The 7,893-nt window shown below is 47.7% G+C and overlaps 1 pseudogene; it reads left to right on the top strand.

Moving 5' to 3' along the window:
- Positions 1-4,493: 4,493 nt before the first annotated feature.
- LOC120980058 lies at positions 4,494-5,040 on the top strand (annotated as a pseudogene).
- The last annotated feature ends 2,853 nt before the right edge of the window (positions 5,041-7,893 follow it).

Raw genomic sequence — 7,893 nt, forward strand, 5'->3', positions numbered from 1 at the left:
ACCAACCGCCACAGAAGATCCCCCATTAGGAGGAGCCGAGCTCCGTGCAGCACCACCAATAAAAGAGGGAGCTAGGGAAAGAATCGGTGCAGATAAGGGGGGAGGGAGGGGGGGGCAGCTTGCGATGGCGGTGGGGTGATGGGGCGGTCATCCGCCAAAACATCGAATGACTGATTAGACCCCATTACCGCAGAATCGCTCACCTGCCACGCCGTTACTCCTATGGCCAGCGATGAAGAAGGCAGAAGGGGAGGAGCCAGGATGCGGCCTACTTAGGCTCCAATCCCCGATCCGGGTCATAGCAGCCGCGGGAAGCGGCCGCTCCGGCAGGACAGGGGGACACATGCCGCAACTTAGCAGGGGGGCGGCGACTACGCGCCGAACGCCGCAGACCCCGATCCATCCCTGAATGGCACTCACCCAGCGGCGTCTCCGGCAGCACTGATGGGGCAGATGCAGGAGGAGCGGAGACAGAGGAAGGATCAAAGCTGCGCAAAAAAGATCGCAGCCATCCTTCCCCCTCCGCATGAAAACGCGCCAGGAGAGAAGAGCGCAGCGCATCGTCACCTGCGGACATCCTGGAAGAGTCAAGCCAGCGGTAAGTACTTACCAACTCGGCTAACCCTGTTAAGAGGAAGTGCTACACACTGCCCTCCTCTATATAAGCCTACCCTTACTCCTCCCACCGTCTCACCCCTCCTTCCAAACTCCACCTACACTTCTTTTAACCCCTTACCATCCTCTCAACTACCATCAACCCGGGGCCTATTCCTTAACCCCTACCCAGGGAAACATAAGGGAAAGGGGAAGGGGGACCAACAGTCCCTCATCACCCTCCTTACCCTGTCAGGTGCTCTCCAGAACAGCCAGGTGTTACTGTGCACTGAGCTCACTTCACATGGCTCTCTGAGTGACCATTCCCCTCACAGACACTGCAGACTGATGAGTCATACTTTTCACATGAACGAGCACGCAGGATTCAGCTCTCAGTGTGATGTCATAAGGAGGTGTGGCCGGCCTTCACTCTAGCTGCCTAAGCCCGCCCAGCCTTAGCTGAAGAAAAACCAGGAAGTGAACAGCTAGCTGGCAGCAGGTGAGGATGAAGTAGCAAGATGGGAATACCCCTTTAAGGCCATCTGTCCACCAGCTGAAGCTCAAAAGAAGATGGGTGTTGCAACAGGACAACGACCCAAAGCATAGAAGTAAATCAACAACAGAATGGCTTAAACAGAAGAAAATACGCCTTCTGGAGTGGCCCAGTCAGAGTCCTGACATCATCCCGATTGAGAAGCTGTGGCATGACCTCAAGAAAGCGATTCACACCAGACATCCCAAGAATATTGCTGAACTGAAACAGTTCTGTAAAGAGGAATGGTCAAGAATTACTCCTGACCGTTGTGCACATCTGAACTGCAACTACAGGAAACGTTTGTTTGAAGTTATTGCTGCCAAAGGAGGTTCAACCAGTTATTAAATCCAAGGGTTCACATACTTTTTCCACCTGCACTGTGAATGTTTACATGGTGTGTTCAATAAAAACATGGTAACATTTAATTCTTTGTGTGTTTTTAGTTTAAGCAGTCTGTGATTGTATATTGTTGTGACTTAGATGAAGATCAGATCACATTTTATGACCAATTTGTGCAGAAATACATATCATTCCAAAGGGTTCACATACTTTTTATTGCAACTGTATATAGAAAGGGGATTTCCATTCTACTGATGTCCAGAGAGAGAGAAAAATGGAATCCACACTTGTATTGATCGTCTGATGAAACTTCAGCAGATCTTCCTGGGGGCCCTGCCAGATGCAGAAAATGTCATCAATATAATAAACCCATAGAAAAACATGATCTTGAAATAAACAGTTTGTGTATACAAATCTTTCCTCAAAGGCATTCTTATATAGGATTGCAAAAGTCGTTGCCACATTGCACCCCATTGCGGTCCCAGAGACCTGTAATTAAAACTGATCTTCAATCAAAAAAGTGTTCTCCTTCAATACAAAGGATAGCATCTTTAAAGAGGACCTTTCATCTGTTTAACCCTAGTCTAATTAGGGTCTTAACTTATAGGGCGGCCCCCGCTGATGTTATCACACTCTTTTTTTTTTTTTTTCAAAGACCGCTGTTGTCCCCCGTTGATTTTGGCGCCTTATATTCTAATTAGCCAACTTGGTTATACTAGGCAGAGACTGGAACGGTTCTCTTCTCTCTGGCTGTGAGCGCATCCAATCAGAGTGCACCGCTCATAGCCCAAAAAAAAAAAAGTGCGATGACATCCGTGGAGGCCGCCCTATAAGGTAAGACCCTAATTAGACTATGGCTAAACAGATGAAAGGTCCTCTTTAAGATAAATAGTTTTTCTTGTGTACAAAAGTCCTGATAGTTATCCAAGGACTCCTTAATGCATTGGATGCCTTCTTCCGTGGGGATGTTAGCATATAAACTAGAGACATCCATGGTAACTAGAAAACAGTTATCCCAATTTGGGTGTATATCCTTAATTTTGTTCAGGAAATGAGTAGTGTCCTGGATAAAAGATCTGCCATTCTGGGTGTATGGTCTTAAGAGGCAGTCCAGCATTTTAGACGCGGGTTAAAAGATTAAGTCACACCCAGATACGATCGGTCTACCTGGAGGATGTTGCAGGTTCTTATGTACCTTGGGCAGTATATAGATCACGGGGATTAGGGAGTATTTGGGTATAAGAAATTAAGCTAGTTTTTTTTATTGATTATACCCCTCTCAAGGGCATCTCCCACATTTTTGGATAGTTCTCTCATTAGGTCTCCTGTGGGATGGTCATCAATGGGTTGATGTATTCTCATCACTTAGCTGCCATAGGATCTCCTTCCTATAAATCAGCTTTGTTCATGATAATACCGGACCCTTTATCTGCAGGTTTTAGCACTATATTTTTGTTATTACTTAAATTAGTAAGGGCCATTGTTTGTTTCTTAACTTCCCTCGTGGGACTCTTTTTTACAGTTTCACATGGTCTTCCTGGACCTCGATGTAGGATTCCACTATGTCGTATTTTCTCGGTTGGTCGTATTTACTAGGTGTTTTGCACATCAATGTTCGTGCCTGGAAAGATGAAAGCACTCCCCTCTGGAATGGTCCATGACGTTTTTTTAATCTCTATATATGCCTTAAGTCTGTGTGGTAATATGTACAGTGCTGGAAGGCATGTCTATCCCACTCAGATACCTCAGCTGGGTGAGATAACTAAAATCAAGAAAGCTGCAGTGGTTTCAGCAAAGCGTAGTTTGATTAGACAGTTTTGTCTACATTTTGTTCTGGGCTGGATTTTATTTGGACTGGTGGATAGGTTTGGTAGTGGGATCTGCCTGTCCACACCCTTCCAGTATGTGTTTTGCCTTTAGCTGAGGAGATCGCAGGTGAGGCCAACTAGGTTAATCAAGGAGGGATACAACTACCCTCAGTGTATGAGTCTGGGGGAAGAGGAAGTGACCCTACAGAGAGGGAAGCCTGGGAGGCTTGTGTGGTCACAGCCAGGTGGGCTGCTAGACCGTGCGGCTTAGAAAAGCCAGATCTCTCCCCTGGACTTATGTTTGGCGAGCTAACCTGCTAAGGGTTGGACCTGAGACCCTTGTGTAAGCTGTGCTTAGAGGTGATTCAGGGAGAAGAACTTTGTATTAGGAAGTACCTAGACGGGCAGGTGTTTATTTTGATGTTTATGTTTGTGCGGGTGCTGAAGTGCCAAAATAAAGCACCAGTTTGGACATTAAATCCTGTTGTCTGCGAAGAAGTCTGTGAATGCGACCCCCTCAGAGAGAGCGATCCCTTACAATTGGTGGAGGATGCGGGTGACAGCAGGTTGCTAAGGGCAGTGTCCATGCAAAAAGGACAACCGGCAAGTGTCCATGCTAAAAGAGCAACAGAGGGGCAACAGAAAGTTAAAAGGCAAAGTGTTGCCAGGGGCAATATCATGGCGGGAAGACCAGGTGCTGCTGAATGCTGTTAAAGGGAACCTGTCACCAGGATTTTGTGCATAGAGATGGGGACATGGGCTGCTAGATGGCCGCTAGCACATCTGCAATACCCAGTCCCCACAGCTCTCTGCGCTTTTATTGTGTTAAAAAACAGTTTTGATCCATATGCAAATGACCTGATATGAGTCCTGTATCCGGAGATGAGTCAAGCGGAAAGGAGCCCAGCACCGCCCCCGCGTCCTCCGAATCTCCTCCTTGCTGGCTGACGTCACAGAGCTACACACACGTAGTGGGACGCTGCACATCTGCTGCTGCAGCCGAGAAGAGCAGGGACTGTATTGTACGGGGAACCAACTGTGTATCAGACATCTCTGATTTAATATGGAAGAAGGTAAATGGAGGAGGAGAGTCCTCTGAAAGAGACCAAGAAGCCCAAGCCAGGACCTGTTGAGAATGGGTCTGGAAAACGGTGACGCTGCGGTGTCAGCCGAGGCAAAGAAGATGGAATGTTTCTGCTGAACAAGTTGAGGCTGATATGGATAAAGAAGCCAAGAGACTCATGGCAGTGAGTAGCCAGGACCTGGTCATGAAAGACATCCGCTCCATCGTCAACGCTTTCCAGGAAGCCAGCAGCCTTCTGGGGAAGAAATACGGGGAGACGGATGACCAGTATGCGGATTATGTCTACTACTATGGGATGGCTCTCCTGGAGCTTGCACAAATGGAGAACAATGTCCAGGGTGACCCTCTCGAGGGAATGCCAGAAGAGGAAGATGAAGAGTCTGATAAGTACCCCAATATCCCCCAATATCCCCAGTGCCTCCAACCTTGATGAGAAAGAAAGGGAGGAGTTAAAAGTGCAGGTATATGATGCCATGTCCGAAAAAGATGAGAAGACTAACAAAGTGAATGGAGACTCCAAAGAGACAAAGGATGAAGAAGCTAAGGCCGATGAGTTGGAGTTGGAGAAATCCTCAGACGCTGCAGAGATCAAAGAACGGGCTGAAGGAGAGAGTCTGCCGAAGTGGTTAAAGCCACTAAAGAAGCAGAGGACTCTGAAATTGCCGCCAAACCTAAGTTAACCCCTGCTGAAAAGAAAAAAAATTGAGGTCCCTAGAAGGGAAACGGCAAGACGCCAAGGAAGAAGTGAACCAGATGCATTTAAAAGAAGCGCGCGGGAGCACTCATGCTCTGTTGAAGGAGCTCCGCAAAGGAGAAAGTGTCTGGACATGACCATGGCTGGGAGAAACTGTGCAAACAGTTCAGTCAAGAGCTACAGCAGTCCAAGAAATGGCATGAGCAGGTGCAAGAGCCAGAGAAGTTAAAGGGAGAGCCTGTAGTTTGGATAAAAATATCTTCTGAAAGAAGTTCCAGAAGCCAAGATCGATGCTCTGAGAATAAAGAGAGAAGAAAGATGCTATCTGTTGATAAAATGAAAAAAGGGAGCATGATTGCCAGAGGTAAAGACAAAGGAAAATAGAGAGACAAAGAGAGCGAGAGAGCATCATCAGCTTGTGAAACAGTAGAAAGAGAGTATCTGGCTATTAGATGGGCACCGGAGACCCTTAGGCATTATCTACTGGGTAGAAAATCTGTGTTGATGACAAACCAAGCTCTGCTGGCCTGGGTGTGGCAGAATAAAGAAAAAAATGTGACACAGGCCACATCTTCCAGAGGGCATGGTATGATGTGGAGAAATGCCCAGACCTCTGGTCTGGAGAAGGGGGGGGGGGGGGGATATGTGGTAATGTGTACAGTGCTGGAAGGCATGTCTATCCCACTCAGATGCCTCAGCTGGGTGAGATACTGTAACTAAAATCCAGAAAGCTGCAGTGGTTTCAGCAAAGCGTAGTTTGATGAGACAGTTTTGTCTACATTTTGTTCTGGGCTGGATTTTATTTGGACTGGTGGATAGGTTTGGTAGTGGAATCTCCCAGTCCACACCCTTCCAGTACGTGTTTTGCCTTTAGCTGAGGAGATCGCAGGTGAGGCCAGCTGGGTTAATCAAGGAGAGATACAAAAACCCTCAGTGTATGAGTCTTGGTGAAGAGGAAGTAACACTACAGAGTGGTAAGCCTGGGAGGCTTGTGTGGTCACAGCCAGGTCGGCTGCTAGACCATGCGGCTTAGAGAAGCCGGATCTCTCCCCTGGACTTATGTTTCGTGAGCTGACCTGCTAAGGGTTGGAGCCTGAGACCCTGTGCGTAATCTCTGCTTAGAGGTGAGTCATGGAGGAGAACTTTGTATTGGGAAGTGCCTAGACGGGCAGCTGTTTGTTTAGATGTTTATGTTTGTGCGGTTGCTGTAGTGCCAAAATAAAGCACCAGTTCGGACATTAAATCCGGTTGTCTGCGAAGAAGTCTGTGAATGCGATCCCCTGAGAGAGAGCGATCTCTTACATCTGATTGACCTGAAGAATCTAGCTAGTTCACCATCAAGGACATAGGGATTAGTAGGTGTGAACCCCAAGCCCATATTTAGTGCCGCAGACTCGTCACCAGTGAGAACTATATTAGACAAATTTATTACCAGATTGTCAGGAGGCTTCTTTCTTGTTTCCGAGGATTCGGTAACACTCAGGGTTGGGTCCTGTAAGGTCAAATGGAAGAGGAGCAGTTACATGGTAAAACTTAACTTTTAATATATTCAAATAATACTCCCATGACCGGAAGTTAAAATACCCCTTACAAACATATATAGACAAACAGGTCCAGGACCTAAATTAGTGTGCCACCTAGAAAACAGCAACACACCAGGCCCTGGGTGGTATGCACCTAGCCTGAACACACACCAAACTAGGCACATGCAGCCTAGGGCATAAGGTCCCTGAATCCAAGTCCCATAAATAGATGCCGGGACGGTAGGGACACGCTGTAAAAAACACGGAATGGTCTTACCGGTTTAGTTAAGAACCTCACTATTCACAAGGCATAGAATGTCGGTAGAAAAAATTGTCACACCCTATGGGCTTCTCGGTACCAGATGTCCAGACATTGGTGCAGGCATCCAGTTCGTAGGTCAATCGTAGTAGTGGGGAGGCCTCGAAAAAGAGATAAACTGTCTCTATTACACCCTACTTGAACTATTCAGCCCTAGTGACCAAACACGGGGTCCATGCCCCGCAAGGGGTGGCCCTGTCCAGAACCTCACCCTTATCAAGGATCCCTATCAGGCCCTCCACATAGTGTCCAGAGGCTAAACTGTGTGCCCGATCAGGGTAATTATCTCGGGGTAGAGTCGCGGGTATAAGATAGAGCAGAGGTTCACCCCCTGAGCTACCACCGGGTCCCTGCCTACTTGCACCACCCGCCCTAGGTGACGGGGCGCAACTGGGCGACAGTCCCTGACCTGAGTAATTGCAAGCAGAGAGATAGAGACAGCAGGGAAGCGGACAGTCAATGAGAGGTAGCACTAGAGTGGACAGAGAGGTGGAACAAACAAGGTACCACCAAAAACGGAAGGTCAACTTGCCGGGGCCAGTCCAGGAGGTCACATCAGTACAAGAGAAGAGGCAAAGACAAAATCCAAAAGCAAGCCGAGGTCAAAATCCGAGAGGTAGCGTCAAGGTTCAGGGAGCAGGTAGAAGAGGTGTCAGGAAGCAGATCAAGGGTCAAATCCAAATGAGCATCAGATCTTCCTCGAACAAGGGAACATACCCTTTTTTGGCTTGCACCCAATGTGGGAATGCGACGAAAGGCCCTATCTTTACACATCCATCGACTGGAAAAATATACCACATCAGAGGCCATTTCTCTTGTCACTGGAATCCCCGCTGGTGGAACATTTCTCCCAACATAAACACACGGTGAGCCAGCTAGGTTTCCAGGTAATTGACTGGGTCCCCCCTGCAAGACGAGGTGGGGATAGAGAACTGATGCTCAGAGAGAGAGAGAAATGAAATGGATCCGACATCTCAATACCCTTCATCCTGGGGGT

Source organism: Bufo bufo, chromosome 10, assembly GCF_905171765.1.
Source record: "Bufo bufo chromosome 10, aBufBuf1.1, whole genome shotgun sequence".
NCBI lineage: Eukaryota > Metazoa > Chordata > Amphibia > Anura > Bufonidae > Bufo > Bufo bufo.